This window comes from Crocodylus porosus, unplaced genomic scaffold (genome assembly GCF_001723895.1).
Source record: "Crocodylus porosus isolate Cpor-Errol unplaced genomic scaffold, CroPor_comp1, whole genome shotgun sequence".
Lineage (NCBI taxonomy): Eukaryota > Metazoa > Chordata > Crocodylia > Crocodylidae > Crocodylus > Crocodylus porosus.
This window is the reverse complement of record NW_017728948.1, coordinates 68649300-68666531: the sequence shown is the minus strand read 5'-3', so window position 1 is coordinate 68666531 and position 17232 is coordinate 68649300.

Here is a 17232-nt window from a genome sequence, read left to right as displayed (position 1 = left end):
GTATGGTTGGCCTCCCTGACTGCATCCCCACACTGTCAGCTCATGTTCATCTTGGCATCAGTGATGACTCCAAGATCCTTTTCCGCCTCTGTGCTGATGAGAAGGGAGTTCCCCAGCCTGTAGGTATGGTGCTGGTTCTTCTTCCCCAGGTGCATCACATTGCACTTGTCAGTGTTGAATCCCATCCCATTCTCATCCGCCCACCCCTGTAATCTGTCTAGGTCCGATTGTAGCCTATTCCTTCGTTCTAATGTGCCCACATCCCCCCACAACTTAGTGTCATCAGAAAATTTGAACAGGGTGCTTTTTACTCCGTCATCCAAGTCACTGATGAAGATGTTGAACAGTGTGGGCCCGAGGACCAAGCCCTGCAGAACCCCACTGGATGCTGGCACACCTTGGATAGAACCATTCTGGTGCAGGCCTGGCAGGCAGAGGACACAAAGCAGGACACCACTCAGGATGAGGTGCGGGACTGGGTGCAGCAGTGGCACTGGGCATGGATGGAGGCCCTGGAGTGGGAGAGCACTGAGATGCTCTGGAGCAGGTAGCCCTCCAGGCCTGGGCCGTGGAGGCTAGAGATGCTGACCACTGGACCCTGGACACCCTCCTGGGCCTGGCGGTCCGTGCCCCCCACTGCCCGGCCTCCACTTCAGATAGAAAAAGGATCCTGCAAAGCTCATAGGGATGACTGCTCTAGGATTCCCTGGAAACCCAGTGTCAACACTGTAGGCTCTAGATTCCCTGCTTGAACTTCTGTACAGGTCTCTCGAAATTAGTTTTTCTCTGCAGAAAACAAACCTGGGAGTTCTGGATGATCTGAATGTATGTACACCAGCCTAGGTGTTCCTCTTCCTAAATCTTCTGAGGAATTTCTCCTGGGAGTTGGGGAAAGATGGATTCTGGTTCCAAATCTGAAGACTATTTCTGTATTTTACATTACAGATAAAGTACATAAATGTACCTTGCAGCAAACACCAGAACCCAAGACTCTCCTTCAGCTTAGGTGAATGCTCTTAACTTTGGGCTTAGAGAATCATTCTTGCTCCTTTTTTTTGTCTTTGGCATAATTAATCTAGAATCCTTTGCTGTACAGAAGCCCAGCTTTAGTAGGTATAAAATGCTCCCACTCAGAAAATCCTCTAACCACCCTATAGTTGTTATACTGGCAATCCAAGGAATTGGGAGATGTGGATTTGAATCATTTAAGGCAGTGATTTTCAACCTATGGTTTGCAGACCCCTGGAGATGCACAGATTATATCTAAGGGGTCCATTAAAGATTACTATGATCAATCAAAAGTATGTGACTACCTACACATACAATTTGAAGGGTTCTGCACCTCCATTCAATTTTTCAAAGAGGTCCTCACCTCCATTTGAATTTTTGGGCATCCACAAAGAAAAAAAGGTTGAAAATTACTGTTCTAAGGCAAGGAAGGGAACTGAACCTGAATCCCCCATGTGCTGGGCAAATGCTTTAACCATCAGGCTGTTGCATAAAAGGCAGTGTCAGTGCTGCTGGATGCACTTTTAAAAAATAAATATTGAAACTTGTTCAGTTTCTGAAAGAACATATCTAGTGCTGACCTTCTGGAAAGGGGCTAAGTCTGAAAGCAGATGGAGCTCTAATGGAGGTGACTCCTGGACTAAATCTTTTAAGGCCATGGAGAAGGATAAAATTTAAGACACACTTGTGTCCACAGAATTTCCTGCTGGTTAGCTTTGGTAGCTTCCCTACTCAACATACTGACTACAAGTGATTTCCTGCTTATTGGTTAATGTGTTCTTTAGCGTCACCTAACTTTCCCATGAATTACATAGGAAGTTTCAGTGCCTAATGTAGGTTTCTGTGGCCAGACTTAATAATTAGGTGCTGTAAAACGCTGTATCAGAACCCTATTTTATATCTAGTCCTGTGCTCATTGCTTTGTTGCACAGGATCAGGCCCATACATATATTTTATTTCTCACAGAAGCATCTGGAATAATCCTGTACATAACTATACTCAAAAACAGTGACAACAAGTGAGAAGAAAACATTAAGTTAATGAAAGCATTTCTTGATTTAGCTAAAGATTTTCAGAGGCAGCTTGTAGTGCACAGTATGGAGAGCCAGGTGCACAATTGTTATTATTGCCAGACTCTTTGCTGAAAATGTACTCCATTGAACTCTTCAGTTACATGGAGATAAAGCAGGCCTTTTGAGCAGCATTTCTGTAATTTTGATCTCGATGTGAAGTCCAGATAAATCTCAGTTCTTTGGCTCATGTATGTGCATATTACTATTTCTGCTTACTAAATCTGAACAGGTTATTTTTTCCTTTCCAATTTTATATGATGTCCTGCATCACAAAACAGTTGTTTTCAATAAGAAATGTAGATGTTATATTTTATAGGTGACAAGTTATTTATTTAACATATTATTTATGGAAGAAAAGAAAGATCTACTCTCTCTCGTTATATTTTTTCAATTTCCTTTTTTCCCACTATTTTCTCTGTTGTAAAGTATCAAGACGAAAATAGTTTACTTCATTCATCCAATCACAGAGGGTGTAAACCGAAGTCCCAGTTCTCTAAGGACAAAGCTTTTAGTCCTGGAATTCTAGGGATGTACAAGACAGGCATCCACTTGAAGTACCTGTGAAGTATCCCCGATAAAATGTGCTAACACTTCCTTTCCCTGATCCTAGAAAAAGCTGAGTATGTCAGTTAAATTGATCACAGGTCATTCAAATTAGTTGCATTTCATTCCAGGGGTAAGTCTGTCAGAGAGGCAACAATGCAGGCTGAAAAGGCTACATGTGTAAAAGACTGTGCCATTTCTTTTTCACTCAGATCAATCTGGAGGGTCTCAAATGAGAAATCTGTTTATAGCTATTGTTTGTCAGTAGCCAAGGTACAGGTAGAAAAAGCTAATTCATATGTTTGGTTCCTTCTTTTATTCACTGGTCTAGAACAGTAAGCAGCACTTTCCCATTTCTGTGGCAAGGGATAATGCACACTAGTCTATTTTGTGCCAAAGAAAGGGCAACCTTTTATCATCTGTCTTGGCTGTAAGCCTGGTACTCAGGTCCTGCTGCAGTGTTGTCTCCTGAGGTTGATGTAATCTGAATGACCAAGAAGCTGTGCCCTCAAAGTGTTACATTTCTGACCATCCCATTTTATTTAATATGAAGAAAATTCTTCTTGATGCTGTTATTAAAGACATTATTTATGGAAGACCTCACTAAACAAATCTAGTTATTGATCTCCAATACCAGTAATGAAAAAGATGCTTTATTGAAATAATGCCATAGAACTGCATAAGGGTTTTATGCTGGAACACAGCCCTTCAAACACAAAATGTAGTTTCTTATTCCTTTTTTACATCATTAATGTTGAAGATACTTGGAAGTTTTTAATATATAGTGGATTAACACTGAATTAATGACACTAATGAGTTCAAAACCAGTAGGAGAACATTTATTTTCCTGTAAGAAACCAAAGGAAAAGTGATACTTAGAAAACTGTCTCAGATGAAGGGCAGCCAAGGTCAATAAACATTTGGATTAAGTTTCATGTGCAGATTGCCATTGTGATTTATCCTGTTGAAATAATATCTGGAAGATCCCTGTATAGCCCTGAGAGCTATGCTTTTTAAACATGTACAGCAAATTACAAAATTTGTAATCTATTCATTTGATTTGGTGCAATTTAGGACTACTTTAAAGCCAGAGTGTAACCTGGAAGAAGAATCAGTTTGTTGGGGAGGCTGGTGACAGCAAACTGGTCTCATTGATATTGATTTTGGATCCTTGGTGATGATCCTTGGGTTTTTCATTTCCTGTGCAAAAACACAGAAAAATGTGGATTTTCCCTTTAAAGAAAAAAAACACAGTTTTTTTTTTCCCCTTTGAAGCAGGAAACCACAGGTTTCCCCTTTTGCAAACATCTCTCCACAGGCTGGCAGAGTTCCAGCCTGCAATTTTCTGCTTGCAAAAAGGGCACAAAACCCTAAGCCCTGTTGGGAGGGAAAGGAGATCAGGGTAGGGGCGGGGGCAGGGCCTGAGAATCTGAGACCAGCCAGGGCTGGCTTAGATTCACTTTTCATCCTGAAGCATTTGGGGTAAGTCAGGCCTGAGGGACTGGGATTTGGGGGGGCTGGGTCCTGGGTGTGTGGGGAAGCTTGGGGTCCCCTTTGGCAGGACTCGGGGAGGCAGGGAGCTGTGGGTTAGGAATGAGGGGCAGGGATGTGAAGGTGAGCATCTTGGGCAACATGGGATGGGGGGAAAACTCATGGCTGCAGGGTATTGGCAGGGTTGGGGGGGCTGTGACTTGGGTGTGATGGACAATGGCATGGGTAGGGGCAGGGCACTGGCATGTCAGGACTGCTCAGTACCACAAAGCAGTGGGGTGGGGGACACAGCCACAGTTAAACCCACATCCTGGTGTAGGGGGGAAGCTGCTGCTGGGAGGGAGCAAGTGGAGGGGAGGCAGGGGAGTGAGAGGCTTGGGAGTGAGGGGCACTGGGATATAAGGGCTGCTCAACACTACAAATTAGCTGGTGGAACAGCCACAGTTGGACCTGCATCCTGGTGAGAAAAGGGAGCAGGGGAGCTCTGATTTCCCATGATAAAAAAGCCCAACGCCAAGTGCCAAAAATATATATTAGGGCTTATATATGTTAGGGCTGTGAAGATTTTTGCCAGCTGTTTCATTTTGACACTGTTTCAACTTGTTTTGAGTTCAAAACAGCAAAATTGGAATGAAACAAAGGGCTTTGAAACAGCCTTGAAACAAAATGAGGACAGTTTAAATGTTTCAAAAGTTTTGAAAAGTTTCAAGTTTCAAAGGTTAAGCTGGACTTGCCTGCAGGGAAACAGAAAGTAAGGCAGGGGGTAAGGGGAGAATGCAGGAAGGACTGCACTCATATTGACTGTGTAGCTGGCTAGTGACCGTGATCTTTCCCTGAGGTCCCTTCCAATCCCAGTGCTCTGGGGGAGGGATGGACAAACAGTATAAAATGTAGCATTGTTTGAACTGGCCTGCTTTCTGCCTTGGGGTCTGCTAGTTACTGAGCTGCATCTTCCAGAAGCTCAGGAGCATTAGACAATGAAGGCTACTATTAGCATTGATTTGATTTGAATGATTTGAATGATTTCCTACTTGGTAGCCTAGCAAGTGGGATTCCACAATACCTTTTCTTTCTTCTAGATTCTTTTATTTTATTATTATATACATTGATTTATTCTTTTCAATTTTATAATTATATTGGGTATGATACTATAGAATGTATATAGGAAGGAAGATACATTTATGTTTTATTTCTATATATTCATACCTTGCAGTATATAAATACATACCTTATAGAATTTATATAGGAATGCAGATACATTTATATATTTGTATAAAAACAAGACACTATGAAACACACCATGATGTATGGTGGAAAGGAGGCTGGCAAGCCTTCAGGGAGGGGTGGAAGAGGGGATAGAGGGAAAGCTGTAATCCCCCACTTCCCAAACTGAGACACAGCCTCTTTCCTACAAGTACCAGGGATGAGGCTTCCAGAAGCAGCTAGGAGAGGGGAGCAGTGCCAGTGCCACTGCCTGTGCCTGAGACTGCACCCCCTACAAGAACACCAGCCATAATCTCCCTCCCATCACCATGGCAACAAGCAGCAGCAGCTGCATGACAGTCTCCTCCACCCCCATTTCACTTCTCATGCTGAGCCTTCCAGTGCCAGAGGAAATTCTGGGGAAGGAATGGGAATCAGCTGAGTTTGTGCTCTACACCCCTCAAGTTTCCCCTAGAGCCAGGTCTCCTTCCCCAGAAGGCATTTCACAGGAGACTGAGGTAGAGGTTGTAGAGGCAAGCGGCTCAGCTGAGTCCGCTCCTCCTGTTGCTGTGCCTCCGCCTGCTGAGGAGGGGGAAATTGCAGCCTGCACATATGCATCTTTACTCTAGAAATGAGCGGGTAGTGTGGTCTGGGATAATTTTGAACTGGCAGATGATCCCACATATGCTGTCTGCCTGCACTGCTGAGTCAAAACCAGCCTGGGCGAGGGAACAAAACACATAAGCACCATGGGGATGCTGCTGCATCTCTGAAGGCACCACCCCCTTTCTCCTCCTCAGCATGGCACCAGTGGGAGCATGCCCAAAGGGAAGTCCCCATCTCGCTCCAAAGTTTCCATCCCCCCAAAGCAGAAGCAGGCCACCCTGGAAGAGTGGGGGAGAGGTGGACAGAAAGCAGGGTGCATTACAAGGGCAAGTGAGATCATGCAGAGCATTGGGGAGATGCTTGCTTGTTAGTTGAGTGGCCAGGGTTCCACTGGCTTATGGCACTCATGGCCCCATCCTACAAAGTGTCCGCATATACCACCTTCAGCAGGACAGTGGTACCCTCCTTATATACAGCGTGCAGGGAGTAGTGGAGGGAGGAGCTGTGCAAGGCAGATCTGCAGGTGGCCTTACACTTTACCTCAGACATCTGGAGCAGCTGGGGTTGAGATCACACCTACCTCTGTAACCATTCAGGCCATTGGTGGTCTCTCCTTCAAGCTTGAGGTGATGGATAAGTCTCACACAACAACAGAGATCATGGGGACCATGAACCACTTGGTGCAGCGGTGGCTCATTGAGCAGGGTGAACTCACCCATGGGTTCATGACCCACAGGTAAAAGTACCTGGGGAGTCAGATGTCTGGCAGGTTGTAATGTATCAGAATTCCACTGTCTATTTTGAGCTTCTGTACCTACTACCTAGGAGACTGATTAAGTGAAAGTCTAAGCCCGGCTGTGAAAAGTGGTTGTAAATTTCCTTTCAGGATGACACTGGAGACAGAATGGGGTTTTTTTGTGAGGAATGTGCCCCCACAGGTAGTTGGATACTCTTGTCTTTGATAGATTCTGGTGCGCAGTTTGCGGGGGTACTGGAGATTGTTGGCAGGTTTTGTGTTTTGAGCTGTAGGAAGTTGGCTTCTGGTGATGAGGTTAGGTTAGTAAGGTTCAGTGCTTGTTTGAATTTACAAACCACTTTTCACAGCTGGGCCTATGAACTTCACTTCATCAGCCTCCTAGGTGCAGAAAGTCATGGACTCAATATAGACATTGGAGTTATGATATAATATGACCTGATGGACATCTGACTCTCCACTTTTACCTGCATTGCCACATTCCCCTGCCCCCAACCCCAGCCTGTCCCTCACCCCCTGACACCTCCATTTCCATTTTTACTGACTGGCTTTCCTTCCTGCATTGCATGCCAGCCTCTTGCATCTTTACTATTCCTTCCATCCAGGAACAACATACACACACACCGTCAGCAGGTGTTTCCTCAGCCTGACAAAGGGTTTTTCAACCCAAAAGGTTTCAGAAGATATATTTTTGGAACTATTCAGTTGGTCTGCTAAAACATACCGGATTACATTGACCCAAGGGAAAGGACCTTGTCTCGTAGTGCCATGTTCTTAGACCAACACCCCTAGCACATGACTGGAAGGACACAGGGCACTGGGCACATCTAAGCCTCAGGGCTGGGGTGGCAGGAAAAGTTCTTTGGCAGCTGCTGGAGAAGAAGCTTCTGCAGAGAGGCAAGAAAGGCTTGTTACAGTTTGGCTGCCTGAGATGCTGCTAGTGCTACTGTGCTAGTGCTCACTAAGTTATTATTACCTGTTGTCATTTAAAGTGGTAGACCAGATTGAGGTCATAGGGGAGAAGGAGACCTCATTAGGGCACACTACCATGTCAAGTAGAGGGCGCACAATATCGTACACACACAGTCACACAGTGAGGGCACGCCTTAACAGACACACTGGGAAAGAAGCTCCTGCAGGGACGAAAGAAGGGCTCTGTTACAGTTTGGCTGCCTGAGATGCTGCTGGTGCTACTATGCTAGTGCTCACTAAATTATTACCTGTTGTCATTTAAAGTGGTGGACTGGACTGAGGCTGTAGGGGAGGAGGAGGCTCATTCGGGCACACTACTGTGTCATGTAGAGGCCGCAGTACCAGTAAAGGTGACCCTTAATACACACACAATATCACTCATGTCACATGTTTTGCTTGTCAGTAGCCTGAGGTGCAGTTTCCCAGAAGCCCCTGCACCTATCTCCTTGAAAGCTGGCAGAATCCATGGCCTCAGCAGGAGCTAGCATTGCTAGCTGAAGTTTTCATCCTGCTGCGCCTTAACACACACACAGGGTCATCCATGTTATGAGTTTTGCTTGTTAGCAGCTTGACATGCAGTTTCTCAGAAATCCCTACACCTATCTTCTTGAAACTTGGCAAGCTTCATGGCCTCACCAGGGGCTACCATCTCTGCAGTTTTTACTCTGCTGCACCTTAACACACACACAACATGAGTTTTGCTTTCAAGACTTTGAGGTGTAGTTTCCCAGAAATCTCTGCACCTGTCTCCTTGGCTTCATGGCCTCAGAAAGGGCTACCATCCCTGCACATTTGATCTTAATCAGGCAAGAAATAACAAAGTTATAGGCAGTTTCATGCTTCTCCTTTATAGCCTATGAGAGAAACGTTGAAACAGCATTGAAACAGCAAAAGTTTTGGCTAAATGAAATGAAACTCAAAATGAAACACTGTCCCTTTCGAACACTGAAACAGAAGTTGAAATGGAATGGTGCTGTTTCACACAGCCCTAATATATATGTATTAAGATTTATTTTATTATAATGACTGAGATACTGGTAGGCTTCTAAATTACTATATTGTAAATATACCAATTAAACATTTTGTTCAACTGATACCTATATATATAGTGGCATTTCACTTTAATTGCAGAAAAATGTGGATTTGGGATGTTTTAATCATAGACTTTTGGGAGTTTTTAGACAATTTTGGATTTTTAACGAGAAAAACAGGAGCCTTGTGATGATTGTTTTACTCTGCTAAACACATTGGTTATTTGCAAAAAAAAATTAAAATAAACTAATAGAAAAGGTCCTAGGACATAATTACTTTAAAGGAATATGTGAAGAAATTGAAATTCTCTCCGCTGAATCCTCTGTCCCAGAATGTGAAACCTGGTGCTATACATATGAACCCAGTCTACAGTGAGTGCTGTTAAAAAGTAAGCATTTGCTAAATCACAATGTTCATTTTACCACAGTTTCCTGTATTTAAAATTTATATTTTATATGGGTTGATATATCTGTGCTTTAACCTGTGCCACATGCAATGTACTGAGTCTTGTGAACAGGAATGAAGGACAGTATAGTCATTAGCTTTCCATGCTAAAAAACAAAGATGTAGCAACTGAACTGCAGTGGAGATTTTTGTTTCCATTCGTGAAATGGTTTTCTATGTATCTACCTTCTGAAACAGAGGCTTTGTTGTTCATGAAGGCACTGGAGAGAACAGAATTTTTTATTTTTTATTTATTTTTATTCAACAGTATTTGTGAAAAAATATCTAATTAATTGAGCAAACAGAAAAAAGAGATCACCCAAAACAGAAATAAACAAACCACTGAAACAAAAGTATTTTATGAGCCTGTTAGACAGAAATATAATTTCTGGTACGTATGCTTTACCAATATCAAGAGAAGGGGGTGAACTTCTGTCAGACATAGGAAGTCAACCCAACTATCCCTTCAGTTTGGTGACAGAATCTTCTAAACACTCAATATGTGTCATTCAGCTAGAGTCTGATCTGAAGATCCAAATTCAGTTACTTCGACTCAGTGGGCTTTGGATCATGCCTTTAGTTACAGCTGGGTAACAGACAACTGAGTAAAGTTCTCTGTTCTATGTTAAACAGGTACTCAAACAAGTTTAATGACATATCTGGCCCTAAAAACTATGAAACAACAGATTGTTTTCCTGAAATGGTTAAGGTATGCCAGAAAGGACTCCTGTAAGTTTTCTTCTTTTTGCAAAAATCTGTAAGATACAGACTTTCCCAAGAATGATTTTTCATCTTCCAGTTCAGGTCTCCTCCTTCTTCTTATCTCGGAGCATTAATAGGTGTAACGTAACAATAATTTGAGACAAATATACTTCAAGCCAACTCTCATTAAAATAAATGCTATTTCTGAATTCCTTTACCCATTCTCATTTTCTCCTTCAAGTGTACCTGAAAACTGAAAGGTATTTCCTTTCAGTTTACTATTTTCATCTCTTTGTGGATACTGTCTGTAAGAAGGCTGTTCTTCTTAATTTGATAATGTGAGTTGTAAAAAAAAGTCATACTGAGTTAAGGAAAGAAATGTGCTTCCCTTTTATCTGATTCCAACACCAATCAGATTTGAAAATCTTATTAAAATAAAATGGCATCGAACATGTTAGAAGTCAGATATTTACATAATTTTCTAGCATCAGAGAAATTGCAAAGTATCTCCAGGACGTGCTTTTAATAAGAACGTTTTTTCTACTTCATCGAAAATGTATAACAGAAAGATTCATTGCACAATGATTTGCGCAAGCATTATAGAATGTGTACATACTCAGGCTGTTCCAAATGTCACATTGAAATTGTTCTTAAATAGAATTTTCTTTGGGATCCAGGTTATTTGTGGATTCCAACAGATTAGAGGCACAGTATGAAATTCATTCTGGAGTTAATTGACCCTTAATCTGGGAAAGCAGGTTCTGTTAACTTCTCCTTTAAAGGCCAGCCAGATGCTGGCTTGCCTTCCTTTAATGATATCTTGTACATTTGTATTATATCAGAATCTCAGATTGAACTAACAAGGAAATATTTAGGGAAGTGTTCAATTTTTAGGCAACAGTGATATCTGATTATTTTCAATTAAGATGATATTAATGTATTAGTACAATTAAAGTCACGTGTTAATACACAGACGTGGTGACTCAGGATAATGCGATGGGGATGGGGGGGAGGGTTCCATCTCTCATAAATACATTGTTTTCAGATTTGGCAACAGGTTTTCATTTTGTTTTCTATTTTATGATGTGAAGCTTATCTAGTCTCCATCCCCCTCTGTGAAGAGCAGACAAAAATCTCCCCGAGCTCTGACTTACCAGCAGGTCTCCCCAGGCTGTAGTAAGGCCTGCACAGCACTAGATAAGAAAAGAGTATACTTCAAACAGCTAAGCATTAATCAGTCAGCATGGCTTCAAGCTCAGTGGTATAGAAAAGGAATGCAGTTCAGAAGCTCGCTTACATTAAATGAAATTAAATGAGACAGACTCACTTAATTCTTGCTTTTAAAAAGCTCTTGAAGTGCTGTTTTAAAATAGTTACTTTGTGATGTCACTGAGGAAGGTGCCTAATCTGGCTCATCAGAGAGTGGAAGTGGCAGAGCCCTTGGGATTCTTTCAGAGAATTGTTGGGCTGGCCTTTGAAACAATTTCCTTATATCTTATTCATACTTTTTCAGCATAACATATTGTACCATCCATTATCTTTAACTAGAACGGTCAAGTCTACATCTTATGTCAGTGTTAGCGGAATCCCTGTAGGGAACGCAGATGATAGTTTAATTACTCTGTGCAGCAATACAAGGCCCTTCTTTTTGTGCACAAAGACTACATTTTTCCAATTGAACTATGAAAAGTGTTAGCTTGTGATTTTAATATCAATCAGATAGGTGTCAATGACACTTAATTTACTTTCAGTCATGGAGAATTTGAAGAAAATAGTGGAGAGAGTTGAGGGAAATGTTCTTTTTCCATTCAACATTGTCCATCATTCTTATTTATAAGATTACAAGGGAGGTCCAACAGACTCTAGAACACATTCTGCATGCTGTAGAATAAACATCTGAATTGCTTTTGAAGCAGAAAGTAAAAAATCCAATCTAAAGTGTAGATAGAATTGCATTTTTGACAATTTTCTTATCATTATAGAAACTATTCCAAAACCAGTTCAGTAACAAGAGCCTGTTTCCTAATGAAGTGATTAGCCAATCAGAGCAATCAATTTATGTTAGCAATAGGCCTAATAGTAAATCCCCAGCTGGGGTTTAAATCCATGGCTGCAAACTCAGAAGCATCTGTTCTAATGATTAAACCATTTGCTATGTATATATCTGATACAAGTCTATTAGTTAAACCAATGATAAACTAACTATAGCTTTTTTTCTTCAAGCATAAGACAGAATATACATTTTTTAAAGAGAAAACCTGCTCTGTTGACAAATTCCATATAGATGTATTAAATTTTCTTTGGACTGTGCTATAAAACTGCAATGAAAAATAATCAGTACCATTTGGAATCACAAATCCTGCTCTAACATAGGCAATGAACATCTCTAGAAATTATTAAAGATCTACTATATTTTCAGCATCATCTGTTCCTGACTTGGATGTGTGCTGCCATTTATACGTATATGTGTATATTATAAGACATATGCAACTCCAGACACAAAAGTCAGGATATTTACTTACATTATTGGATATAGGTGGAAAGTTTGCATGAGTCCTGCCTGTGTGGATTGAAGGGAAGAAAGACTCCAATTGCACAGGCTTTGAACAAGCAAGTGACTACTAATACTGGATTTTCCACTGTTCAGTATAATTTAATAATAGGCTTTTCACTGTAAATTTGGAGACATTTTGTGCAAAAAGATTAAAAACAGAACCAAGACATTTATAAAATACCACCCATCCCTGAAATCATGCATCCAATAATTGGAAAAATTCTTGGAGGAAAGGTACATCAGTAGCTGTTTAACATGGGGGTTAGGGGAACAGCCTCCGATTCAGAAATTCCTCAACTTTAAACGTTAGGAGCAGCAAGTGGGAGAAAAACAGGAGGAAAACCCTAGTCATACTGTGTTTACTCTCCCTTTCAGTAGCTACTCTCTACTTGTGCGCACAGGACACTGAGCAAGATGGATCTACAGTCTGACCCAATAAATGGCAGCTCTTATGTTCTTACTTAAACAAGGTATAAAGCACTGTCTGCTCTAAAAACCAAAATGAGATTGTGGGATTTACTTTTTCTTCTAAATACACTCTTTCACTACTTTTTTTACCTCAGATCAAGACAGTCTAGGACAGGCTAGTTCAGATTGCCCAAGAAACTCACCCTGTTAGTTTCTCAAGTCTAAAATTTGTAACTGAGTCTAGTTACATTGCCCTGACATAAGCCCCTGGGCAATCCCCAAACTCTGGGTATGCAGCTGTGGTTTGTTTTCAGGGTTCAGGAAATAACTCGTCAAATGTTAGTCGTCAAAAGCAGTCGGTCATAAAGTTTTCAGATGAGAAGTAAAAATGTAATCCAGACCTTTGCTGTAAATTAGAATACAGGAAGTTTCAGTAGTAAAGGATGGGTGAACCTTCCTTGGGGTGAAGAGAATCCCTTGTCATGTTTTCATTTTTAATTGAATTTTGTCTTCAGAAATTGAAGGAATTCAACTAGCTCTATAGTTGGTTGGAAAATGGGAACCTAATTCATGGAAAATGTATGAAACTGCTGTTATCAGAATTCTAAAAGACACTAATTTTCTTTTCCAATTGATTTTTGTAAATTTCAAGCCAGATCTATTCCTGTAATCATTTTTAATTATTGGAAGAAACATTGAACAAATTTTAACCCAACTTGTGTTAAATGTGAACTAATATGAAGTTTTGTCTGTACTTTTAACTGAAATTTATTTAAAGATAGAAAAAAGAACACGAACAAAAAATAGATTTACTAACTGTTGAACAGAGGAAGATCACCAAATACTTTGTTAAATGCCATCCTTACAGCATAGGCAGCCTACCTGAAAAAGAAATGTAGAGCAGACACATCTGGATATTATCTAGCTGTTTAAATGTTAATACCCATTACTGTAACAGCAGAGTACAGCATAATACCACTATGAAGCAGGGAGGTAATATTTTTGCAGCTAAGGAACTTAAGACACAGGCAGACCAGATTTGGGAGAAGTATTTAGTTTCACAGTGATGGAGATGGGTGCCTTATAGAATCTTCCAAAGTATCTATGTACTTTATGTGACTATCCTATTGAAATCAATGGCACTTAAGCACCTAACTTGCTTAGGCATATTTAAAAGTCTCATTAGACATCAATTTCCAACTATAGGCATCCTAAATACTTTTGAAAAATTTGATGTTAAAAGGATATCCTGGGCCCATGAGCCACAAGCTGAACTGATCAGAAACATTATTTCCTTCCTCTTTTTAGCCTAGATTGGGAAAATAAATCAAAGTTTCACATTTTTTCATGGAATAGAAATTCCAAAATTTTTGACAGAAGTATAAATTTTGAAATGTTGATAGTAAAACAAACTGATAAACCTATAATATATAAAATGTAAAGTTTTATGATATGATAAAGTGTCAAAGATAAATGTGAAAAACTCAGAATGAAGTGAGGTTAGATGAGGTGAGAAAGAAGCAAAACAAAATACCCTGTTCCGCTTTTGAAATGTAGCAAACCATTTCCATTAAAAGCTGCATCCAAATAAACATTCAAATAGAACAAAATAGCATTTTCAATGGGAAACCACTTAGTTAAAGTTGTTTCAATCAGAACTGCCTTTTTGATTATGAATATTCTGTCACAGTCCTTAAATACTTGGGAAAGGGTACATCTGTGTTATATTTGGTGTGAGTATACATGTATTAAAAGAGACAGGGTTAGATGTGTTAGTATCTAAAGTCACCCTGCCTTCTGCTTTACTTTAGACTAACTCATTCAGAGTGGCATAAGTTTTCATAGGCAGCAGCCTATATCATCAGATGCTATGATACAGCTGTCACATATGAAAGTCTATGTTTTTCTGAATGAGTAAGTTTCTAAAACATTACCTTGCCCAGGCAGACAGAAAAGAAAATGAGGTAAATAAATTACCATATTTACTTGATTCCACGATGAGGTTTCTTTCCCATTCAACATGGGGCAAATGAAGTTTTGTCTTAGAACTGAAAATCAGACAATTCCGGCTGAGAGCTCTGCGGAGCAGCAGTATGGGGAGGCCAGTCGAGCTGGGGACGGCATTAGCAGTATGCAGATTCCTCCTTCCAGTGTATGCTCCCTGTCTGGCTCCCTTCCCCTGTCTTCCTTGCTGTAAGGGAGCTGATTCTGGAAGAAGGAATGCTGGAAGCAGCTATACTACCATAGCTGTGTACTCAGCCAAGCTGGGCTCCCTACACAGCTGTTTTCCACAGCTTTCAGCTGGAGAAATCTCATTCCTAGCTGATGTAGGTATGATGAGGAGCTTCAGAGCTGCTCTTGACCTGCCTGCAGGGAGCAGCTGTGCCAGGAACCCAGGGCATGCAGATCCCTGCACAGCTCACCTCTCCTCACTGAATGGAGCAGGCTGGAGGGAGGAACCTGCATGCTGCCGCAGCTGCTTCCTGATCCTTACTACAGTGAAAAGTGAGAATGCCAACAGGTTAGGAGGCTGTTTTGAATGAAGAATCAGATTGATAAAAAAAAGTGTTCTGGATTGTGGATTAAACAAGAGAACTGTAAAAAGAAAACTGGGGAATAAGTTAATACTATTGAAGGAAACATGAATGGAAAAACGGCTATTTGGAGAAGTATAACTTTGTGGAAGGGAACTTTTGAGAGAGAAATGTGGGCATGTAGTGGAGAAAATTAGATGAAATGTCTATGGGAATGAGTAGAGATAAGTGAATGAGATGGAAGGGACAGATGATTATAGGCCCTTCCAGTGTGAGGACAAAAGAGGCAGAAAGAGAGGAAAGAGGACAAATATAAGAAATGATTCAAGGGACGAAGTCAGCAAAATAACTACAACAGAAATGTTACACAAAGCAAAAGGTTAAACAGAAAACTCGGAAAGGACAGGGTTTTGTGGTATCCAATGGAAGTCATATAGAACTGGAAAGGGGAAGGGGAAAATTATGTTTCTTTCCTTTATTCCTTTCCATTTCTTACCGCCCTTTCTGTCTCCACTTGTTCCTCATCTCTCTCCACTCCTGACCCTACATCCGTGCTCATAGCTCCATCTAACAAACAAGGCCAAATGGTGAGATGAGTACTAATGTGGGAAAGCTTTTCATGGTAAATAGGGGAAGTAACTCTATTCCAGCCAGCATCCTGCAGTTTGCTTTGCTTGGGTGGATCCACACATGCAGGTACATGCGCCTGCAGCAACTCAAATAGCAGCAGCACAAATGTGTGCTGGAGATTTGTGCCTCAGCACATGTGACTGAACATGCATTTTGGTGTAGGGGAAAAATGCGCCACTTGGCGCAAACTGACCCTGCCTAGCTCCTCCTGGATTTTCAACCAGAGGGAGCTAGAGGCTGGGTCCAACACCTGTGCTGGCCCCAGCAGTATAAAAAACTGTCCTGGTGAGCAACTCAGGGCTACTTGCCCTCAGGAACTTCTGGGGGAGGAGCTTCTGGAGGGGAGTTAGCCATGCCCCGCTTCCTGCCCCAGGCTGCTGCTGTTAGCTTGGTCTCAGGAGTTTCTGGGGAGAAGATGGCCATGACCCTTCCTGCCTCTGGCTACTACTTCTGCTGTTGTTGCTAGCTGTCGCTGGCTTACTCTCAGGAGTTTCTGGGGGAAAGTTGGCTGCACCCCTTCTTGCTTTGGGTCCATGGGAGGGGGGTCCTCTGCTGCACACTGATGCCCCCCCCTCAGGGAGGGGCCTGCCAAACTGTACCACACCCCAGCACTGAACCCCAGCTTCTGCACTCCTGTTTCAGCCTGCTGCCCAGCCCACCACAAAGCCCTGGTCAGGGGACAGCCCAGGGAGGGGGCCTGCACTGCCTGTGGGCCCCTCGCCCACCATCACTGATGGAACCTAAGGGTGCCTTGCCTGCCTCAGCTGCCTTGGCAGGCCACCCCCCACCTTCATCTTCACTTTTACCTGAAGCACGCCCTGAGTGGCTAACCTGGAGTGCTGCTACTGCTGCCCCTGCCTGTACTGCTGCTGCCCCTTCTCAGGAGAGTGGAGGATACCTTGCTGCAGCACCTTGTACCACCAGGCAACACACCTGCACTGGATTACCTCCCCAATTGACTGTTTGTGCCTGCTGTTCCTCACAGCTGCCTGAGCGCATCTGACCCTGTGGTTATTTCCTGCCTGCTGCCCTGTTGCTGAGTGCCTGGCTGGAGACCTCGGGGGCTAGTGGACTAAGCTTCAACAAACAAAGCCCCATCATAACTCCAGCCATCTTTTACACCTGCCAATGACCCCACAGAACTTCCTGAAGCCCCCAATATGGGGGCAAAACCCAGCCAAGCCCCCAAGGGGGTGCATGCCCCTACAGCCCCCACCCTGGGGGCAGAGTCCAATGGGCCCCCTCAAGTAGTAGAGAAGCCTGCAACCCACACTGTGG